Raw genomic sequence first — 24,929 nt, 5'->3', positions numbered from 1 at the left:
TCTTCCTTGTTGTTCAAAACTCAATACTAGATGTTATCTAGACTCTAGAGAAACCAAATATGCAAACCAAATTAACAAGCTCTAAGTATTTCTTCATTAATGGGTGCAAAGTATATGATGCAAGAGCTTAAACATGAGCACAACAATTGCCAAGTATCAAATTATCCAAGACATTTTAGAGTTACTACATGTATCATTTTCCAATTCCAACCATATAACAATTTAACGAAGATGAAACTTCGCCATGAATACTATGAGTAGAGCCTAAGGACATATTTGTCCATATGCTACAGCGGAGCGTGTCTCTCTCCCACAAAGTGAATGCTAGGATCCATTTTATTCAAACAAAACAAAAAACAAAAACAAACCGACGCTCCAAGCAAAGTGCATAAGATGTGGCCGAATAAAAATATAGTTTCGGGGGAGGAACTCGATAATGTTGTCGATGAAGAAGGGGATGCCTTGGGCATCCCCAAGCTTAGACGCTTGAGTCTTCTTAATATATGCAGGGGTGAACCACCGGGGCATCCCCAAGCTTAGAGCTTTCACTCTCCTTGATCATATTGCATCATACTCCTCTCTTGATCCTTGAAAACTTCCTCCACACCAAACTCGAAACAACTCATTAGAGGGTTAGTGCATAATAAAAATTCACATGTTCAGAGGTGACACAATCATTCTTAACACTTCTGGACATTGCATAAAGCTACTGGACATTAATGGATCAAAGAAATTCATCCAACATAGCAAAAGAGGCAATGCGAAATAAAAGGCAGAATCTGTCAAAAACAGAACAGTCCGTAAAGATGGATTTTATTAGGCCACCATACTTGCTCAAACGAAAATGCTCAAATTGAATGAAAGTTGCGTACATATCTGAGGATCATGCTCGTAAATTGGCGTAATTTTCTGAGCTACCTACAGGGAGATAGACCCAGATTCGTGACGAGAAAAGAAATGCGGAACTGCGCAGTAATCCAAATCTAGTACTTACTTTTCTATCAAAGACTTTACTTGGCACAACAAAACATAAAACTAAGATAAGGAGAGGTTGCTACAGTAGTAAACAACTTCCAAGACACAAATATAAAACAAAGTACTGTAGCAAAATAACACATGGGTTATCTCCCAAGAAGTTCTTTCTTTATAGCCATTAAGATGGGCTCAGTGAGTTTTAATGATGCTCACATGAAAAATAGAGTATGAGGAAAAAGAGAGTATCAAGAAGCAAATTCAAAACAAATTTAAGCCTAACATGCTTCCTATGCATAGCAATCTTGTAAATAAACAAGTTCATGAAGAGCAAAGTAACAAGCATAGGAAGATAAAACAAGTGTAGCTTCAAAAATTTCAGCACATAGAGAGGTGTTTTAGTAACATGAAAATTTCTACAACCATATTTTCCTCTCTCATAATAATTTTCAGTAGCATCATGAGCAAACTCAACAATGTAACTATCACATAAAGCATTCTTATCATGAGTCTCATGCATAAAATTATTACTCTCCACGTAAGCATAATCAATTTTATTAGTTGTAGTGGGAGCAAATTCAACAAAGTGGCTATCATCATATATAGGAGGCATATTGTAATCATAAAATAAAATTTTCTCCTCAATGCTTGGGGGACTAAAAAGATCATGCTCATCAGAGCCAGCTTCCCCAAGCTTAGAATTTTCCATAGCATTAGCAACAATGGTGTTCAAAGCATCCATAGTAATAACATTCCCATTAGCATGCATATAAAGTTCCATGGGTTTTTTAATTCTCTCTTCAAACACATCATGTCCTAATTCAAGATAAAGTTCATAAAGATCTCTCATATTTTTGTTGTTTTCCATTATGCTTAACTAGTGAAATAAAAACATGCATGATATTAAGTAAAGTAAAACAAGTAACTAATTTTTTTTGTGTTTTTGATATAGAGTGCAAGACAAGTAAATAAAGTAAAGCTAGCAACTAATTTTTTTGTGTTTTGATATAATGCAGCAAACAAAGTAGTAAATAAAATAAAGCAAGACAAAAACAAAGTAAAGAGATTGAGAAGTGGAGACTCCCCTTGCAGCGTGTCTTGATCTCCCCGGCAACGGCGCCGGAAAAAGAGCTTGATGGCGTGTATTTCACACGTTCGTTGGGCAACCCCAAGAGGAAGGTATGATGCGCACAGCGAGCAAGTTTTCCCTCGAGAAAGAAACCAAGGTTTATCGAACCAGGAGGAGCCAAGAAGCACGTTGAAGGTTGATGGCGGCGGGACGTAGTGCGGCGCAACACCGGAGATTCCGGCGCCAACGTGGAACCTGCACAACACAACCAAAGTACTTTGCCCCAACGAAACGAGTGAGGTTGTCAATCTCACCGGCTTGCTTGTAACAAAGGATTAACCGTATTGTGTGGAAGATGATTGTTTGCAGAGAAAATAGTAAAACAAGTATTGCGAGCAGATTTGTATTTCGAGTATTAAAGAATGGACCGGGGTCCACAGTTCACTAGAGGTGTCTCTCCCATAAGATAAAAGCATGTTGGGTGAACAAATTACGGTCGGGCAATTGACAAATAGAGAGGGCATAACAATGCACATACATGACATGATAAGTATAGTGAGATTTAATTGGGCATTACGACAAAGTACATAGACCGCCATCCAACTGCATCTATGCCTAAAAAGTCCACCTTCGGGTTATCGTCCGAACCCCCTCCGGTATTAAGTTGCTAAACAACGGACAATTGCATTAAGTATGGTGCGTAATGTAATCAACAACTACATCCTCGGACATAGCGCCAATGTTTTATCCCTAGTGGCAACAGCACAACACAACCTTAGAACTTTCTCGTCATCTGTCCCAGTGTCAATGCGGGCATGAACCCACTATCGAGCATAAGTACTCCCTCTTGGAGTTAAAAGTAAAAACTTGGCCAGAGCCTCTACTAGAAACGGAGAGCATGCAAGATCATAAACAAAACATGTATAATAACTTCATAATTAACATGACATGGTATTCTCTATCCATCGGATCCCGACAAACACAACATATAGAATTACAGATAGATGATCTTGATCATGTTAGGCAGCTCACAAGATCCAACAATGAAGCACAATGAGGAGAAGACAACCATCTAGCTATTGCTATGGACCCATAGTCCAGGGGTGAACTACTCACTCATCACTCCGGGAGGCGACCATGGCGGTGTAGAGTCCTCCGGGAGATGAATCCCCTCTCCGGCGAGGGTGCCGGAGGAGATCTCCAGAATCCCCCGAGATGGGATCGGCGGCGACGGCGTCTCGGTAAGGTTTTCCGTATCGTGGTTTTTCGCATCGGGGGTTTCGCGACGGAGGCTTTAAGTAGGCGGAAGGGCGAGTCGGGGGCTAACGAGGGGCCCACACTATAGGTTGGCGCGGCCAGGGCTTGGGCCGCGCCGCCCTATAGTCTGGCCACCTCGTGGCCCCACTTCGTGTGTTCTTCGGTCTTCTGGAAGCTCCGTGGAAAAATAGGGCCCTGGGTCTTCGTTTCGTCCAATTCCGAGAATATTTCGTTACTAGGATTTCTGAAACCAAAAACAGCGAGAAAACGGAACTGGCACTTCGGCATCTTGTTAATAGGTTAGTTCCAGAAAATGCACGAATATGACATAAAGTGTGCATAAAACATGTAGGTATCATCAATAATATGGCATAGAACATAAGAAATTATCGATACGTCGGAGACGTATCACATGGTCATAAGGACTAGGTAACTTTGTATCGAAAGCTTATAGCAAATAACTTAATGACGTGATCTTATGCTACGCTTAATTGGGTGTGTCCATTACATCATTCATATAATGATATAACCTTGTTATTAATAACATCCAATGTTCATGATTATGAAACTAATCATCTATTAATCAACAAGCTAGTTAAGAGGCTTACTAGAGACTCATTGTTGTTTACATAACACACATGTATCAATGTTTCGGTTAATACAATTATAGCATGGTATATAAACATTTATCATAAACATAAAGATATATAATAACCACTTTTATTATTGCCTCTTGGGCATATCTCCAACAGTCTCCCACTTGCACTAGAGTCAATAATCTAGATTACATTGTAAGGTACCTAACACCCATGGCATTCTGGTGTTGGTCATGCTTTGCCCTAGGGAGAGCTTTAGTCAACGGATCTGCTACATTCGGATCGGTGTGTACTTTGCAAATCTTTACTTCTCCATCTTCGATGTACTCGCGAATCGAATGATAACGCAGCTTGATATGCTTCAGCCTCTTGTGTGACCTTGGTTCTTGTGCATTGGCGATGGCACCCATGTTGTCACAGTAGATGACTAGTGGGTCCAATGCACTAGGAACCACACGAGCTCTACAATGAACCTCTTCATCCAAACCGCTTCTGATGAAGCCTCTGAAGCCGCTATGTACTCCGATTCTGTTGAAGACTTCACCACCGTGCACTGCTTCGAGCTTGCCCGACTTACTCGCAGCACCATTCAATATAAACACGTACCCAGACTGTGACTTAGAGTCATCAGGATCAGTGTTCCAACTTGCATCGATGTAACTTGTTACAACGAGCTCTTGGTCACCTCCATAACAAAGAAACATATCCTTAGTTCTTTTCAAGTACTTCAGGATATTCTTGACCGCTGTCCCGTGTTCCATTCCTGGATCACTTTGATATCTGCTAGTCAAACTAACAGCATGTGCTATATCCGGTCTTGTACATAGCATGGCATACATGATAGAGCCTACTGCCGAGGCATAGGGATCCGACTCATCCTTTCTCTTTCTTCTGCCGTAGCCGGACCTTGAGTCTTACTCAAGACCTTGCACGGTAACATAGGTAAGAATCCTTTCTTACTTTCGTCCATTCTAAACTTCTTTAGAATCTTGTCCAGGTATGTACTTTGTGATAGCCCTATTAGACGTCTTGATCTATCTCTATAAATCTTGATGCCTAATATATACGATGCTTCACCAAGGCCTTTCATTGAAAAACTATTATTCAAATAACCTTTTACACTCGCTTAATAGTTCTATATCATTCCCAATCAATAATATGTCATCTACATATAATATCGGGAATGCTACTGAGCTCCCACTCACTTTCTTGTAAATACGAGGCCTCTCCATGACACTCGTATAAACCCAAAGTCTTTGATCACCTTATCAAAATGTCGGTTCCAACTTCTCGATGCTTGCTTCAGTCCATACATTGAACGCTGAAGTTTGCATACTTTGTCGACATTTTTAGGATCGACAAAACCTTTGGGTTGTACCATATACAACTCTTCCTCAATGTCTCCATTAAGGAACGCCGTTTTGACATCCATCCGCCAAATCTCATAATCGAAAAATGCAGCTATTGCTAACAAAATCCTCACAGATTTTAGCTTCGCTACAGGTGAGAAAGTCTCATCGTAGTCAACACCTTGAATTTGTCGGAAACCCTTTGCGACAAGTCGAGCTTTATAGACAGTAATATTACCATCGAGCATCTGTTTTTCTCTTGAAGATCCATTTATTCTCGACAGCCTTGCGGCTATCGGGTAAGTCTACCAAAGTCCACACTTTGTTATCATACATGGATCCCATTTTGGATTTCATGGCTTCTTGCCATTTGTTGGAATCCGGGCTCATCATCGCTTCTTCATACGTCGCGGGGTCTTCATCATTGTTGTCCACAATCATGACATTTAGACAAGGATCATACCAATCAGGAGTGGCACGTTCCCTTGTCGATCCGCGAGGTTCGATAGCTATCTCGTTTGAAGTTTCATGATCATCATCATTAGCTTCCTCTCGTTGACGGTGTAGGCGGCACGGGAACATCTTCCGGTACTGCGCTACTCTGATCAATGAGGGAAGATTCATCAATCTCATCGAGTTCTACTTTTCTTTCAGTCACTTCTTTAGTGAGAAATTCTTTCTCAAGAAAGGTTCCGTTCTTAGCAACAAAGATCTTGCCTTCGGATCTGTGATAGAAAGTGTACCCTATAGTTTCCTTAGGGTATCCTATGAAGACGCATTTCTCCACTTTGGGTTCTAGCTTGTCCGGTTGTAACTTTTTTACATAGGCTTCGCAACCCCAAACTTTAAGAAACGACAGCTTAGGTTTCTTTTTAAACCATAATTCATACGGCGTCCTTTCAACGGATTTTGATGGTGCTCTATTTAAAGTGAATGCGGCTGTCTCTAATGCATAACTCCAAAATGATAATGGAAAATCAGTAAGAGACATCATAGAACGAACCATATCTAAGAGAGTTTGATTACGACGTTCGGACACACCGTTTCGTTGAGGTGTTCCCGGCGGTGTTAATTGTGAAAGTATTCCGCATTTCTTTAAATGCATGCCAAACTCATAACTCAGATATTCACCTCCGCGATCAGATCGTAGAAATTTAATCTTCTTGTTACGTTGATTTTCTACTTCACTTTGGAATTCCTTAAACTTCTCGAAAGTTTCGGATTTATGTTTCATTAAATAGATATACCCATATCTACTTAAATCATCTGTGAAGGTTAGAACATAACGATAACCACCGCGCGAGGCTACACTCATTGGCCCGCACACATCGGTATGTATGATTTCCAATAAGTCAGTAGCTCGCTCCATAATACCAGAGAATGGAGTCTTAGTCATTTTTCCCACTAGACATGCTTCGCATCTATCAAGTGACTCAAAGTCAAGTGATTCAAGTAATCCATCGGTATGGAGTTTCTTCATGCGTTTCACTCCAATATGACCAAGACGACAGTGCCACATATAAGTAGAATTATCATTTAATTTAATTCGCTTAGCATCAATGTTATGAATATGTGTATCACTACTATCGAGATCTAACAGAAATAAACTATTCTTTTCAGGTGCTCGACCATAAAAGATATTATTCATAAAAATAGAACAACTATTATTCTCAGACTTGAATGAATAACCGTCTTGCATTAAACAAGATCCAGATATAATGTTCATGCTCAACGCGGGTACAAAATAACAATTATTGAGGTTTAAAACTAATCCCGAAGGTAGATGTAGAGGAAGTGTGCCGACAGCGATCACATCGACTTTGGATCCATTTCCAACGTGCATCGTCACTTCATCCTTCAATAGTCTTTGTTTATTTTTTAGTTCCTGTTTCGAGTTACAAATATGAGCAACCGAACCAGTATCAAATACCCAGGTACTAGTAAGAGAACCAGTGAGATAAATATCTATAACATGTATATCAGATATACCTTCTTTCTTTTTCTTGACAAGGCTGCTCTTCAGATCCGCCAAATACTTGGAGCAATTATGCTTCCAGTGTCCCTTCTCCTTGCAGTAATAGCACTCAGCATCAGGCTTAGGGCCAGTCTTAGGTTTCACAGGAGGCGTGGCAGCTTTCTTGCCACCCTTCTTGTTCTTGCCTTTAGACTTGCCCTGTTTCTTGAAACTGGTGGTCTTGTTGACCATCAACACTTGGTGCTCTTTCTTGATCTCAATCTCAGTAGATTTCAGCATGGCGAAGAGTTCAGGTAACTCTTTGTTCATGTTCTGCATATTGTAGTTCATCACAAAGTTCTTGTAACTAGGTGGCAGTGATTGAAGGACACGATTAATCCCCAGTCGGTAAGGAATCACTATTCCCAAATCACTGAGTTTCTTCGCATGCCCGGTCATGGCGAGCATGTGCTCACTAACGGAGCTGCCTTCTTCCATCATGCAAGCTGAAGAAGTGTTTCGATGCTTCATAGCATTCCACGGCCGCATGAGTTTCAAAGATAGTTTTCAACTCATTGACCAACTCATGTGGATCGTGGTGCTCAAAACGTTTTTGAAGATCGGCTTCCGGACTGCATAGGATGGCACACTGAACTTGAGAGTACCGAGTTTTCCGAGTCGCGTAAACATTCTTTACTTCATCGGTTTCAGTTTCGCGGGAGGGTCACCTAGCGGTGCATCAAGCACATATTGCAGGTTTCCGCCATTGAGGAAGATCCTCACATGACGGAACCGATCGGTGAAGTTGCTACCGTTGCTCTTAAGCTTTTCTTTCTCTAGGAACTGGTTAAAATTGATTGGGGACGCCATATCTACAACATATATTTGCAATAGTTTAGACTAATGTTTATGACAAATTGAATTCAAATTTTAATTCAACAAAATTAAAAACTAGGTGAACTCCCACTCAAAACAATATCCCTCGCATTGTCTTAGTGATCACACGAACCAAATCCACAACACCAAGTCCGATCATCACGAGACAAGATGTAACTTCAATGGCGAACACTCAAAGTGTTCATCATATCAATCATATGATTCATGCTCTACCTTTCGGTATCATGTGTTCCGAGACCATGTCTGTACATGCTAGGCTCGTCAAGGCCACCTTAGTATCCGCATGTGCAAAACTGGCTTGCACCCGTTGTATGCACTTGTTGAGTCTATCACACCCGATCATCACGAGATGCTTCGAAACGACAAGTCTTGGCAACGGTGCTACTAAGGATGAGCACTTTATTATCTTGATATTCTAGTGAGAGGGATCATCTTATAATGCTACCGTCGCGATCTAAGCAAAATAAGATGCATAAAAGGATTAACATCACATGCAGTTCATATGTGATATGATATGGCCCTTTTGTCTTTGCGCCTTTGATCTTCATCTCCAAAGCACGGACATGATCTCCATCATCAACGGGCATGATCTCCATCATCGTTGGCGTAGCGTCAAGGTCAATGGCGCCGTCTTCATGATTGTTCTCCCATGTAGCAACTATTACAACTTCTTTGAAATACTACTCAACTATTAGACGTCTCTAATTTGGTTTGCATATTTTACGTGGTTTAGGGTTTTCGAGTAAGATCTAACCTACCTACGAACATGAACCACAACGGTGATACTAGTGTTGTCAATAGAAGAGTAAATTGAATCTTCACTATAGTAGGAGAGATAGACACCCGCAAAGCCACTTATGCAATACAAGTTGCATGTCGAGCGTGGAGCAAATCTCATGAACGCGGTCATGTAAAGTTAGCCCGAGCCGCTTCATCCCACTATGCCACAAAGATGCAAAGTACTCAAACTAAAGACAACATAAGCATCAACACCCACAAAACCATTGTGTTCTACTCGTGCAACCATCTATGCATAGACACGGCTCTAATACCACTGTAGGGATTCGTTGCATAGAAAACAAAAAATTTCCTACCGCGAGAACGCAATCCAAGCCAAGATGCAATCTAGAAGACGGGAGCAACGAGGAGATGATCGAGACTCACCCTTGAAGATTTCCAAAGCCTACAAGATGAGGCTCTTGTTGCTGCGGTAGACGATCACTTGCCGCTTGCAAAAGCGCGTAGAAGATCTTGATCACGGTGCCACGATAGGGCAGCACCTCCGTACTCGGTCACACGTTCGGTGTTGATGAAGACGACGTCCTTCTCCCCGTTCCAGCGGGCAGCGGAAGTAGTAGCTCCTCCTTGACTCGGGCAGCACGACGGCGTGGTGGCGGTGGCGATGGAGAACTCCGGCGGAGCTTCGCTAAGCGTGCGGGAGAGGTGGAGGAGAGAGGGGGCGGCTAGGGTTTGGGAGAGGGGGTGGCCGGCCTCAAGGGGTGCGGCCAACTTGGTGGCTTGTGGTGGCCGGCCCCCTCCCCTATGGCCCTCATTATATAGGTGGAACCCCAAGTGTTGGACTACAAGTCTTCGAATAAGACCCCAACCCAAAACCTTCCATGTAGTAGGGAAACCTACCCAAGGTGGGACTCCCACCCAACTGGGATTCCCACCCTTCAATGAAGGGGGGTGGCCGGCCCCCTTGGTGGAGTCCACCTTGGACTCCCCCCTCTAGGGTTGGCCGGCCATGGGGAGGTGGAGTCCCTCCGGGACTCTTCCTTCCTTAGTGATTTCTTCCGGACTTTTCTAGAACCTTCTAGAACCTTCCATAAATGCACCGGATCATTTCCAAACTTGGAATATGACTTCCTATATATGAATCTTATTCTCCGGACCATTCCGGAACTCCTCGTGATGTCCGGGATCTCATCCGAGACTTCGAACAATACTTCGAACTCCATTCCATATTCAAGTTCTACTATTACCACATCAAACCTTAAGTCTATCACCCTACGGTTCGCGAACTATGTAGACATGGTTGAGAACTCTCTCCGACCAATAACCAATAGCGTGATCTGGAGATCCATAATGGCTCCCACATATTCAACGATGACTTAGTGATCGAATGAACCATTCACATACGATACCAATTCCCTTTGTCACGCGATATTTTACTTGTCCGAGGTTTGATCATCGGTATCACTCTATACCTTGTTCAACCTCGTCTCCTGACAAGTACTCTTTACTCGTACCGTGGTATGTGGTCTCTTATGAACTTATTCATATGCTTGCAAGACATTAGACGACATTCCACCGAGAGGGCCCAGAGTATATCTATCCGTCATCGGGATGGACAAATCCCACTGTTGATCCATATGCCTCAACTCATACTTTCCGGATACTTAATCCACCTTTATAACCACCCATTTACGCAGTGGCGTTTGATGTAATTAAAGTACCTTTCCAGTATAAGTGATTTACATGATCTCATGGTCATAAGGACTAGGTAACTATGTATCGAAAGCTTATAGCAAATAACTTAATGACGTGATCTTATGCTACGCTTAATTGGGTGTGTCCATTACATCATTCATATAATGATATAACCTTGTTATTAATAACATCCAATGTTCATGATTATGAAACTAATCATCTATTAATCAACAAGCTAGTTAAGAGGCTTACTAGGGACTCATTGTTGTTTACATAACACACATGTATCAATGTTTCGGTTAATACAATTATAGCATGGTATATAAAAATTTATCATAAACATAAAGATATATAATAACCACTTTTATTATTGCCTCTTGGGCATATCTTCAACACCGAGTTTATTCAAACAAAAACAAAAAGACGCTCCAAGTAAAGCACATAAGATGTGACTGAATAAAAATATAGTTTCACTAGAGGTGACCTGATAAGTTGTCGATGAAGAAGGGGATGCCTTGGGCATCCCCAAGCTTAGATGCTTGAGTCTTCTTGAAATATGCAGGGATGAACCACGGGGGCATCCCCAAGCTTAGACTTTTCACTCTTCTTGATCATATTGTATCATCCTCCTCTCTTGACCCTTGAAAACTTCCTCAACACCAAACTCGAAACAAACTCATTAGAGGGTTAGTGCATAATTGAAAATTCATATATTCAGAGGTGACATAATCATTCTTAACACTTCTGGACATTGCACAAAGCTACTGCAAGTTAATGGAACAAAGAAATCCATCAAACATAGCAAAACAGGCAATGCGAAATAAAAGGCAGAATCTGTCAAAACAGAACAGTCCGTAAAGACGATTTTTTCTGGGGCACTTAACTTGCTCAGATGAAAAATCTCAAATTTAATGAAAGTTGCGTACATATCTGAGGATCACGCACGTAAATTGGCAGAATTTTCCGAGTTACCTACAGACGGGGCTGCAAAATTTCGTGACAGTAAGAAATCTGTTTCTGCGCAGTAATCCAAATCTAGTATCAACATTACTATCAAAGACTTTACTTGGCACAACAATGCAATAAAATAAAGATAAGGAGAGGTTGCTACAGTAGTAACAACTTCCAAGACTCAAATGAAAACAAAAATGTTGTAGTAAAATAATGGGTTGTCTCCCATAAGCGCTTTTCTTTAACGCCTTTCAGCTAGGCGCAGAAAGTGTGAATCAAGTATTATCAAGAGATGAAGCATTAGCATTCTTACCAGGGGGGTTGGGAGTTTTCTCAACAATACATTGTATCTTGTATATATAAGTAGCTCCTCTTTCGTTGCTCCTAGGCTTACTATCCTCATCAAACAAATTTTCAGGAACAAGCCAAGCATAGTTATTTTCTAGAGCTTCATGCATTCCTAGGAGCTTACTAGGTATCGGTACCTTAATCTCCCCACCATCATTAACATTATTAGTGTACTTTATTCTATCCATGTCCATCTTTTCAAGTGTTTTTGCAAAATCGGTATAAAAGCCAAGCCTCTTATGCTTAGTAAAAACTTTTCTAGCTTCTTTAGCTATATCATCAAATTCTCTAAGAAGGACCTCTAAAACAAAATCTCTCTTTTCTCCGCTTTCCATATCAGAGAGTGTAAGAAACATGTGTTGAATTATAGGATTAAGATTAACGAATCTAGTTTCCAACATGCGTACTAAAGAGGCAGTAGCCCTTTCATAAGTAGGAACAGCTTTTACCAAGGATCTATCTTAAAAATCTTCAACCATACTAACATGAGTGAAAAATGCTTCTATATTATCTCTTCGAATGATAGACCCTCGTCCTAACGGCATATCTTTTAGAGTGAACTTAGGAGGAAACATGATGAAATAAACAAAAGGTAAATAAAGTAAATGCAAGTAACTAATTTTTTGTGTTTTTAATATAGGGAACGCAAACAAAGCAGTAAATAAAAGAAAGCAAGACAAAAACAAAGTAAAGAGATTGGATGTGGGAGACTCCCCTTGCAGCGTGTCTTGATCTCCCCGGCAACGGCGCCAGAAAAATCCTTGATGCGTGCAGTTCACACACGTCCGTTGGGAACCCCAAGAGGAAGGTGTGATGCGTACAGCAGTGAGTTTTCCCTCAGTGTGAAACCAAGGTTATCGAACCAGTAGGAGTCAAGGAACACGTGAAGGTTGTTGGTGACGGAGTGTAGTGCGGCGCAACACCAGGGATTCCGGCGCCAACGTGGAACCGGCACAACACAATCAAAGTACTTTGCCCCAACATAACAGTGAGGTTGTCAATCTCACGGGCTTGCTGTAAACAAAGGATTAAACGTATGGTGCGGAAAATGATGTTTGTTTGCGAAGAACGAGTAAGAAACGAGTTTGCGATAGATTGTATTTCAGATGTAAAAGAATGGACCAGGGTCCACAGTTCACTACTGGTGTCTCTCCCATAAGATAAATAGCATGTTGGGTGAACAAATTACAGTTGGGCAATTGACAAATAGAGAGGGCATAACAATGCACATACATATCACGATGACTACTATGAGATTTAATCGGGGCATTACGACAAAGTACATAGACCGCTATCCGAGCATGCATCTATGCCTAAAAAGTCCACCTTTGGGTTAGCATCCGCACCCCTTCTAGTATTAAGTTGCAAACAACAGACAATTGCATTAAGTATGGTGCGTAATGTAATCAACACAAATATCCTTAGACAAAGCATTGATGTTTTATCCCTAGTGGCAACAGACACATCCACAACCTTAGAACTTTACGTCACTCGTCCCGGATTCAATGGAGGCATGAACCCACTATCGAGCATAAATACTCCCTCTTGGAGTTACAAGTATCAACTTGGCCGGAGCCTCTACTAGCAACGGAGAGCATGCAAGAACATAAACAACATATATGATAGATTGATAATCAACTTGACATAGTATTCCATATTCATCGGATCCCAATAAACACAACATGTAGCATTACAAATAGATGATCTTGATCATGATAGGCAGGTCACAAGATCTAACATGATAGCACAATGAGGAGAAGACAACCATCTAGCTACTGCTATGGATCCATAGTCCAGGGGTGAACTACTCACACATCAATTCGGAGGCAATCATGGTGATGAAGAGTCCTCCGGGAGATGATTCCACTCTCCGGCAGGGTGCCGGAGGCGATCTCCTGAATCCAGCGAGATGGGATTGGCGGCGGCGGCGTCTCTGGAAGGTTTTCCGTATCGTGGCTCTCGGTACAGGGGCTTTCGTGACGAAGGCTATAAGTAGGCGGAAGGGTAGGGTTGGAGGCGGCGCGGGGGCCCCACACCATAGGCCGGCGCGGGCCCCTCCCAGGCCGCGCCGCCCTACGGTTACGGGCCCTCGTGGCCCCACTTCGTATTCCCTCCGGTCTTCTGCAAGCTTCGTGGAAAAATAAGACCCTGGGCGTTGATTTCGTCCAATTCCGAGAATATTTCCTTTGTAGGATTTCTGAAACCAAAAACAGCAGAAAACAACAACTGGCTCTTCGGCATCTCGTCAATAGGTTAGTGCCGGAAAATGCATAATAATGACATAAAGTGTGTATAAAACATGTGAGTATCATCATAAAAGTAGCATGGAACATAAGAAATTATAGATACGTTTGAGACGTTTGAGACGTATCACTCACCCTCCCGCCCGTTTGAATGCATATGCCTGTCTGGAAGAGCCAATGGAGATGAACTTCGGGAGCTTCTACTTTTGTGTCGGGAAAAAGGGATCACATCGTCTAGCGGCACCGATTTGTTCGGGACCGTTAGCGGTTAATGATCATTTCTCGGGATCACCGTCGTCAACCAAGTCAAGCGATGAAGGAACCTCGTCGACAAGCTGCGCCAAGACCGCCGCCGGAGGAGATCTCGCCAATCTGATCGGCGGGATATCTTTCGGCTCGTTCACGGATTCCGATCTGGACAGCGACTCGGAGAGCATCGACAACTTTAACCTCATCGACAGGTCCACTTATATTCGGGAGGTCTTCGTCGATCATTACGACGGTGTCACCGAACCCGAAGAGAAACATACAATGCCAACATATCATCAAGTTTGTGTGATTGGTGAGGCAAGCCATCAAGAAGATGAAACATCAGAGGCTTTCGATGATTTGGGAAATCCATACATCGATCCCGCTGATCTCACGCGAGGTTTGGCACCAAATATGTCGGGCTTACAGCTCGACAGAGGCTACTTCTTCCGCAAGCAGCCTGGGACAGAGCAACAAGAGCCATAAACGGCATGAATCTGATGACTACCGCAGCCACGGTGGAAGAGTTGCAAGCATACCAATATAGACTCGCGCGTGCTATCCGAGAGTTGGAAAAACAAAGGCTGATACTTGAGCAAAGGAAAGTTGCAGCTTCCGCATCGAGCAGGCGAAGAGCTGATTTAAGTCGACAATCAAGGACTTCGGATGACAACCACAGAGCAGCGCGCGATAGAGGAAGATCTCGCCTGCAGCATATACCCGAGCTTGAGAGGTAATACCTGATCCAGAATATCGACATGTCCTTTATGTCGATCGACACAAGAGGGAACATCATCCCTAAAACACCGGAAGCTGGATATATGGCGCCTCAAGCCTTTATACTAGCGTCAAAGCCACCGGCTGGAGACCCGAGAGAAGCACTGTATCAGATGGCCATGACAGGAGTTGGAGTCATGGGAACAACGTTCGCAGGACCTAGCACACCACAACCTGAAAGTTCTCCAAGGTGAAATAGTCCTCAACCCACCACGATAGTGCGAGACCCCCCACAAGCAGACGTGGCGAGGAATACAGAAGCTCAAGATAGAGTAGACAGAGCACGAGAAAACAGATCCATGCGACATTCGCCAGAAGTCGATGAAGAGGATATGTGTGGACTCCCCTGTTTTACTCGACGAGTTCGCAGAACACGGGTCCCTTCTGGCTTTAAGCTATCAGATGGTTATAAAGAGTTCGACGGCCTGCAAGATCCCGGAGACTGGATAATTGATTTCCTTGAGACAGTAAAACTGCTGGGCGGATCAAGAGCAACAGCTATGCAAAGCGTTCAAGTACATCTCAGTGGAGCCGCAAGATCATGGATAAAAAAGCTACAAGCAGGATCCATCGACAACTGAGAAACTTTTGAGGAGATGTTCATAAAGAATTTCCGTTCCACATGTAAAAAGCCCGCATCCATAGAGCAGCTAAGGGCCTGCAAGCAAAAATATGGTGAATCGATGAGGACATACATCCAGCGCTGGAATATCATAAAAAAATCTGCTGAAAATGTATCCGATGAAAGAGCGATAGATGCGTTTGTCGCAGGAATTCAGCGAAAAGACTTCATCAAGGACTTGGGCAGATCTAATCCGAAAACAATTGCGGAACTCATGGACATAGCGAATCGCTGGCCAGATGGAGAAGACGCTGTGCATAATAAACGGCATAGGTCACCTGAAGAGGACCGCAACAGAAATCAAAATAGGCGACGATATTCTCGCCCGTACGCGGACTACGACAACCCTAGCCAAGTGGCGGCCGGTTTCCGAGGAAACAATGGTGGAAATAATCGGGAGGATTATCAAAGGAGCAACGAACAGCGCGACATGCCAGGTTCTAGCAGACAAAATAATCGACCAAGGTTCCAGAAGCCGTACAATATATCACCCGACGATCTCTTCAATGGACCATGTCAGATGCACTTTTATCTCGACAATGAAGGAAAGCGACAGTGAGGACATCTTCAGAAGGACTGTCGAACTTTTCAAGCATTGCACCGATATGCAGGACATGCCAACGCACATGCAGCCAATAGAAGGAACCCGCAGGGGCCAAGAAGTGAGATTCACTTACCACCTCCACCCGCAATTACCGATGAAAATCGACACCAGTTGCAACTGGCGGCAAACCCTATCAACGGCCCGTGCATCAACACAAACGGAGCGGTGGCGATGATTCAGAAGGGAAGACCCTCGAATAGGGCCCAGAAGGTGATTTCGCGGCAGGTGTTCATGGCGGAAAAGATGCCTCCACCAACAATCGAGTATCTGAATTGGTCAGGACAGGACATTGGGTTCACTCAAGCAGACCATCCACCTCAAGTTCCACGACCAGGGCAATCAGCGCTGATCCTTCCAGCAGTAATCGCAGGATTTGACGTCTCACGGGTGTTCATAGATGGAGGGAGTAGCATCAACCTCATGTACGCAGATACATTGAGGAAAATGAACATATCTCTAGCAAACTTGACACCAACCGACACGCGTTTTCACGGCATCACACCCGATAAACCCAGTTACCCACTGGGAAAGATCAATCTCGACGTCCAGTTTGGAACCCGGAAAATTATAGAAGAGAGAAGCTAGAATTTGAAGTCGTGGATTTCCCATCGCAATATCATGCCTTACTGGGACGACCAGCTTACGCTAGATTCATGGCAGTACCGCATTATACATACTTGTTATGGAGGCTCCCCGGACCAAAGGGCCCAATCACGGTGAAGGGAAGTTTTGCTCTGGCAGATAAGTGCGACAAGGAGTTTCATAGGATGTCAGAAACCTTCGGGATGCAGGCAGAGTACATGGCGTCGAAGCTAACAACTGATTATGATGTGTTACCCGACGGAGGAAGGCCACTTAGGGAGCAAACTTTCGACACCTCAAAAAACTCAAAAGAAGTGCAGATTCACCCGACGGATCCTAAGAAGACAACGCCTATCGCAACAAACATGGACAGTGCATAGGAAAGCGCGCTCGTCGAGTTCCTCCGTGAGCGCTGGGAAATCTTCGCATGGTGTCCAGCTGACATGCCAGGAGTACCTAGGGAACTTGCCGAGCACCCTCTTAATTTGGATCCACGAGCTAGGCCGATTCAACAAACTTTGCGGCGTTTCTCGGAGCCAAACCGCAAAGCTATGCTATCTGAGATTAATCGACTCAGAGAAGCAGGATTTATCAAGGAACTACACACTGAAGCCACATGGGTAGCTAACTCAGTGTTGGTTGATACGTCTCCAACGTATCTATAATTTCTTATGTTCCATGCTAGTTTTACGACAATACCTACAAGTTCTACTCACACTTTATAATGTTTTTATGCATTTTCCGGGACTAACCTATTAACAAGATGCCGCAGTGCCAGTTCATGTTTTCTGCTGTTTTTGATTTCAGAAAAGTTAGTTTACGGATATTCTCGGAATTGGACGAAACAAAAGCCCATGGCCTTATTTTCCACGGAAGGTTCCAGAAGTCCGAAGGAGAGACGAAGAGGAGCCACGAGGCGGCCACACCATAAAGGGGCGTCCCCACCCCTCGTCGCGCCGCCATATGGGGTGGGCCCCTCGGGCATCCCCCGACTCTGCCCCTTCGCCTATATATTCCTTCCGTCGCGAAAACCCTAGCACCGAGAGCCACGATACGAGAGTAGTTCCAGAGACGCCGCCGCCGTCAACCCTACCTCGGGGGGTTCAGAAGATTGCCTCCGGCACCCTGCCGGAGAGGGGAATCATCACCGGAGGGCTCTACATCACCATGCCCGCCACCGGACTGATGCGTGAGTAGTTCATCCTTGGACTATGGGTCCATAGCAGTAGCTAGATGGTTGTCTTCTCCTATTGTGCCGTCATGTTTAGATCTTGTGAGCTGCCTATCATGATCAAGATCATCTATTTGTAATGCTACATGTTGTGTTTGTTGGGATCCGATGAATATGGAATACTATGTCAAGTTGATTATTGATCTATCATATATGTGTTGTTTATGATCTTGCATGCTCTCCGTTGCTAGTAGAGGCTTTGGCCAAGTTGATACTTGTAACTCCAAGAGGGAGTATTTATGCTCGATAGTGGGTTCATGTCTCCATTGAATCTGGGGGAGTGACATCAACCCCTAAGGTTGTGGATGTGTTGTTGCCACTAGGGATAAAACATCAATGCTTTGTCTAAGGATATTTGTATTGTTTACATTACGCATAATACTTAATGCAATTGTCTGTTGTTTGCAACTTAATACTGGAGGGGGTGCGGATGCTAACCCGAAGGTGGACTTTTTAGGCATAGATGCATGCTGGATGGCGGTCTATGTTCTTTGTCGTAATGCCCTAAGTAAATCTCATAGTAGTCATCATGATATGTATGTGCATTGTTATGCCCTCTCTATTTGTCAATTGCCCAACTGTAATTTGTTCACCCAACATGCTATTTATCTTATTGGAGATACACCACTAGTGAACTGTGGACTCCGGTCCATTCTTTTACATCTGAAATACAATCTACTGCAATCATTGTTCTCTTTTGTTTTCTGCAAGCAAACATCATTCTCCACACCATATGTTCAATCCTTTGTTTTCAGCAAGCCAGTGAGATTGACAACCTCACTGTTAAGTTGGGGCAAAGTACTTTGATTGTGTTGTGCAGGTTCCACGTTGGCGCCGGAATCCCTGGTGTTGCGCCGCACTACACTCCTTCACCAACAACCTTCACGTGGCCTTCATCTCCTACTGGTTCGATAACCTTGGTTTCTTTCTGAGGGAAGTACGCTGTTGTACGCATCATACCTTCCTCTTGGGGTTCCCAACGGACGTGTGCTTTACCGTCACAAGCAGCTACTTTTCTGGCGCCGTTGCCGGGGAGATCAAGACACGCTGCAAGGAGAGTCTCTCACACCCAATCTCTTTACTTTGTTTATTGTCTTGCTTTATTTTATTTTCTGTCTTGTTTGCTTTCTTTATATGAAAAACACAAAAAAAATTAGTTACTTGCATTTAATTTATTTTGTTATCATGTCTAGTCATGTACTTGTTACTCTATCACCTGAGGAATTGATCTTTACTTTTAAACAAGGGGATGAGGAGAGTTTTAAAGAAGCTTGGTCTAGAATTTTTGATTCTTATGGAAAAACTGAACCTAAAATGACTCTAAGTTTGCTTCTTAGTAACTTTTATTTTGAGCTTATTGTTCGCTATAGATATTCTTTGGATGCTGTAGTGGGAGGAGATTTCCTTCACTGCGATGGGGATCAAGCTTTTAATGCCATAAAAAAATTGGTTGCATCATCTTGCTTAGCCAATAATTTTGATTCATCTCTTGCTAGCATTCATAATAGATTAAACACTCTCGAGACAAATATATCTTGTTTAAAAGAAGGGTATAACCAGATTCGTGAATATTATGATTATGTTCCAGTAAGCTTTGAACCTTCAATGTGGGTCCCTACTATTAAGGTTGTTATTTGTGGTGAAACTTTTTATGCCCGTTGTGATATTATGTCTGAGTTTTGCCTTATGCCTAAAAGTATCTATGAATCTTTGACACTTTGGGGACTTGCGAAGGTGGAGAAGGAATAACTCTTGCGATAATTCTGTTATAATTCCTAAGGGGATAGCTGAAGGTGTGTTCACAACCTTTCTTCGAAGAACGGTATCCACTGATTATCTCGTTATTGATTGTGTAGGGACAGGACAAATCACACTTGGAAGATCCCTGCTGAAACTCTTTCGAGCAACCGTAGATGTGGGAAAAGGCACTCTAAATTTTACCTCTACACCCGGATGCGGTCATGTACTCCCTAGACCAAAGAGTAAGAACAAGAGTAAGAAGGGTACGCGTAACGACCCTGGTAAAAATGTTAGTGCTTCTTCTCTTGATAATACTTGATTTACACTTTCTGCGCCTAGCTGAAAGGCGTTAAAGAAAAGCGCTTATGGGAGACAACCCATTATTTTATTCCTGCAATTTTTGTTTTATATTTGAGTCAAGGTGCTTGTTAATACTGTATCAATACCTTTGTATCTTTATTTTATTGCATTGTTGTGCCAAGTAAAGTCTTTGATAGTAAAGTTGATACTGGATTTGGATTCTACGTGAGACATGATTTTTAGGCTGTCACGAATTTGAGTTGATCTCTCTGTAGCAAACTCGTAAAATGCTGAAAAACATCATGCGTGATCCTCAGATATGTACGCAACTTTCATTCAACTGGAGCTTTTATATCTGAGCTTGTTAAGTGCCTCAAAAAAATTCGTCTTTACGGACTATTCTGTTTTGATAGATTCTGCCTTTTATTTCGCATTACCTCTTTTACTGTGTTGAGTGGATTTCTTTGCTCCATTAAATTTCAGTAGCCTTGGTTAATGTCCAGAAGTGTTGGGAATGATTGTGTCCTTGCTGAACATGTGAATTTTTGATTATGCACTAACCCTCTAATGAGAATGCTTTGAGTTTGGTGTGAAGGAAGTTTTTGTAGGGATTCGTTGCATAGAAAACAAAAAATTTCCTACCGCGAGAACGCAATCCAAGCCAAGATGCAATCTAGAATACGGGAGCAACGAGGGGATGATCAAGACTCACCCTTGAAGATTTCCAAAGCCTACAAGAGTAGGCTCTTGTTGCTTGCGGTAGACGATCACTTGCCGCTTGCAAAAGCGCGTAGAAGATCTTGATCACGGTGCCACAATTGGGCAGCACCTCCGTACTCGGTCACACGTTCGGTGTTGATGAAGACGACGTCCTTCTCCCCGTTCCAGCGGGCAGCGGAAGTAGTAGATCCTCCTCGGAATCCCGGCAGCACGACGGCGTGGTGGCGGTGGTGGTGGAGATCTCCGACAGAGCTTCGCCTAAGCTATGTGGGAGAGAGAGCTAGGAGGGAACCGCTAGGGTTTGGGAGAGGGGGCGCCAGCTAGGGCAGCCTTGAGGGGTTGTGGCCATGGTGGTCTTGGTGTGGCCGGCCAGCCCCTCCCCTCCCCTCTTTATATAGGTGGAAGCCCCAAGGATTAGGTCAAAAGTGTCCGAATAAGACCCCAACATAAAGCCTTCCATATGACCAAACCTAGGGGGAGTGGGACTCCCCTTTCCTTTGGTGGGGTGGCCGGCCACCATGGGGAGGAGTCCACTTGGGACTCCTCCTCCCTTAGGCTGGCCGGCCAAGGTGGGTGGAGTCCCTGCGGGACTCCACCTTCCATGCTTATTTCTTCCGGACTCTTCCAGAACCTTCTAGAACCTTCCAGGAGAAAATACCGGATCATTTTCAAACCTAGAAAATGACTTCCTATATATGAATCTTATTCTCCGGACCATTCGGACCTCCTCGTGATGTCCTGGATCCCATCCGAGACTCCGAACAAAACTTCGAACTCCATTCCATATTTCCATATCTACTTAAACGACATCAAACCTTAAGTGTGTCACCCTACGGTTCGCGAACTATGTAGACATGGTTGAGACTTCTCTCCGACCAATAACCAATAGCGGGATCTGGAGATCCATAATGGTCCCACATATTCAACGATGACTTAGTGATCGAATGAACCATTCACATACGATACCAATTCCCTTTGTCACGCGATATTTTACTTGTCCGAGGTTTGATCATCGGTATCTCTCTATACCTTGTTCAACCTCGTCTCCTGACAAGTACTCTTTACTCGTACTGTGGTATGTGGTCTCTTATGAACCATTCATATTCTTGCAAGCTATTTAGACGACATTCCACCGAGAGGGCCCAGAGTATATCTATCCGTCATCGGGATGGACAAATCCCACTGTTGATCCATATGCCTCAACTCATACTTTCCGGATACTTAATCCCACCTTTATAACCACCCATTTACGTAGTGGCGTTTGATGTAATCAAAGTACATTTCCAGTATAAGTGATTTACATGATCTCATGGTCTAAAGGATTAGGTAACTATGTATCGAAAGCTTATAGCAAATAACTTAATGACGTGATCATATGCTACGCTTAAATGGGTGTGTCCATTACATCATTCATATAATGATATAACCTTGTTATTAATAACATCCAATGTTCATAATCACGAAACCATGATCATCTATTAATCAACAAGCTAGTTATAAAGAGGCTTACTAGGGACTCTTTGTTGTTCACATAACACACATGTATTAATATTTCGGTTAATACAATTATAGCATGGTATGTAAACATTATCATAAACACAAAGATATATTATAATAACCATTTTATTATTGCCTCTTGGGCATATCTCGAACAGTCTCCCACTTGCACTAGAGTCAATAATCTAGTTTACATTTGTAAAGATATAACACCTTGGCCTTCCGGTGCTTTATCATGTTTTGCTCACGGGAGAAGTTTTAGTCAACGGATCTGACATGCTCAGAAACGTATGTATTTTGCAATTCATTTGCGTCTCAACGCATCACTCATTTTCGAAATGAGTCGGCATCAAATATGTTTGGTCTTCTGGTGGAACCTTAATTCCGCGGTCTGAAATATGTCACTAATATTGTCATACACAATATAGCTTCAAAGTTCTGACACTATCGGAACTACACCAAGTTTACAAAGAACTTCTTGACTTAACATCCTCAATCATTGTCAAAACAATGACATACTCTGCCTACTTTTGTAGAATCCGTCACGATATTTTAGAACTCTTCTAAATCTAGCATTGTGCTACCTTTTAAATAACACTTAGCCTAATTGAGATTGAAATTTATTTATATATGTGACCAAACCAATATCGGTGCAACACCTTACAGCGATTTGTTTGTCATTGCCTTATATAAAACTATATATGTATCCCTGGTTCTTCTAAAGCACACAGGGATTTTCTTACTGTTTGTCCAATGATCATCACATGAATCATTCTGGTATATGCTCCTAACATTTTAGAGCACATGACATCTGATTGTATACATATTAATTGTGATCTAAAATCACTCATGTGTTTTTACTCATTGAGTGTCAGATACACTTAAGTCTTGTTAAAACTTCATATGACAAGAACATTTTCTTAATATTTCTATATTGAACTACTTCAATATCCTTTCTATGTACTTTGACTTAAACTTATTATGTGTTTCAATCTATCTTCATAGATCTTGACACTAAATATGTTTCGGTCCATATTCTTTCATTGAAGTTAATTCTCAATGAAACCTTTTAATCAAGTATATAATTACATTATTTATAACCAACTATATGTAATCAACATAAAGTGTTATAAATATGTCTCAGCGCTCCCACTTAATTTATTGCAAATGCAAGCATCTTTATCGTTTCTGATGAAATCAAAAACTCTTTGACTATTTCATCCGGTGAAGATTCCAACTCCGTGATACTCACTTTATCTAATTGAAGTTTGTATACCTATTTAGAATTCCACGGATTAGCAAAACTTTTGGTTGTATCTTGTATACACCTTTAATACACACTTCAGTTAAGTAATGTATTTTGCCATCCTACTATCATATCTCATGAAAGAAATATGTAGCGATTACTAGAATAATCCACATAGACTATAAGCATTGTTACGGAAGATCTAATCTTATCGTAGTCAACTCTTTGAACTTTGTCGTAAACAACTTTTCAACAAGTCGAGCTTATTCAAGGATATTTCATCCAAGTCCATCAATTTTATAGATCCATTTACTTTCAAAAAATATTCATCTATCTTGGATTTCATGGCGTATAGCCATTTTAACGGAGTCAGTGCCCATCATTACTTCTTTGTATGTGGTTGGTTTATCATTTGTTCAAAAACAATCCTTTGTTCACAAATCATTTATTTGATCATAAAGTAAACCATACCTATAAGGTTCAATAAGTACTTCGATCTCCATGACTATAACATTTTGTAGACATGGGAGCCATGATCGTCGTGGCCGCTTCCAGAATCAATTTCCAATGCTGCGCTACTCTGATCATTATGCTCAGGTTCATAAACCTTATCAAGTTCTATTGTCCTCCCACTCAAATACTTCGCTAGAAAACAATTTCTTGGAAATACGCAAGTAACATTAACAAAAACTTTTGTCTTTTACTTCATAGTGAAAAGAATTCCCAATCAATTCTTTGGGATAACCAACAAAGACATTCATCCGATTTTGGTTGTAAACTTATTTACTTTATGCTATGCATACCAAAATTTAAGAAAGGACTATTAGGGTTCATACCCATGCCATAACTCGTATGGTGTCATTTCAACTGATCATGATGATGCTCTATTCAGTGTAAAAGCGGTAGTATCTAAAGCATAATTCACAAAAATATAATGGCATCAATATTTTATCTCATCATTGATCCAACAAGGTTTGGATACATCTCTCGGATACTCCATCATCATTATGATACTCCAAGAAACGTGAGTTGTAGAACAATTTCATAACTCTCTTAGATGTTCACTAAAACTCGTAATTCAAATATTTCCACTATGATCCAATCATAGATATTTAACTTTTTCTATTACGATGATTTCCACCTCATGCTGAAATTTATTTGAATCCATTCAAATGTTTCAAACTTCTTCCTTATCGAATATATACATATATACTCAATTCATTGTTGGAAGTTTTCATGAAGTACAAGAATCTCCCGCATACAACTATGCCCAGTGAACCACATACATCATC

At 42.2% G+C, this 24,929-nt stretch overlaps 1 pseudogene; it reads right to left on the bottom strand.

The window, feature by feature from the left end:
* Nucleotides 1-4,121: 4,121 nt before the first annotated feature.
* Nucleotides 4,122-24,929, bottom strand: part of LOC124672653 — a 106,906-nt pseudogene continuing 86,098 nt past the window's right edge.

This window comes from Lolium rigidum, chromosome 7 (genome assembly GCF_022539505.1).
Source record: "Lolium rigidum isolate FL_2022 chromosome 7, APGP_CSIRO_Lrig_0.1, whole genome shotgun sequence".
Taxonomy (NCBI): domain Eukaryota; kingdom Viridiplantae; phylum Streptophyta; class Magnoliopsida; order Poales; family Poaceae; genus Lolium; species Lolium rigidum.
The sequence above is the reverse complement of the archived record's forward strand: the minus strand, read 5'-3'. Positions and strand labels throughout refer to the sequence as shown.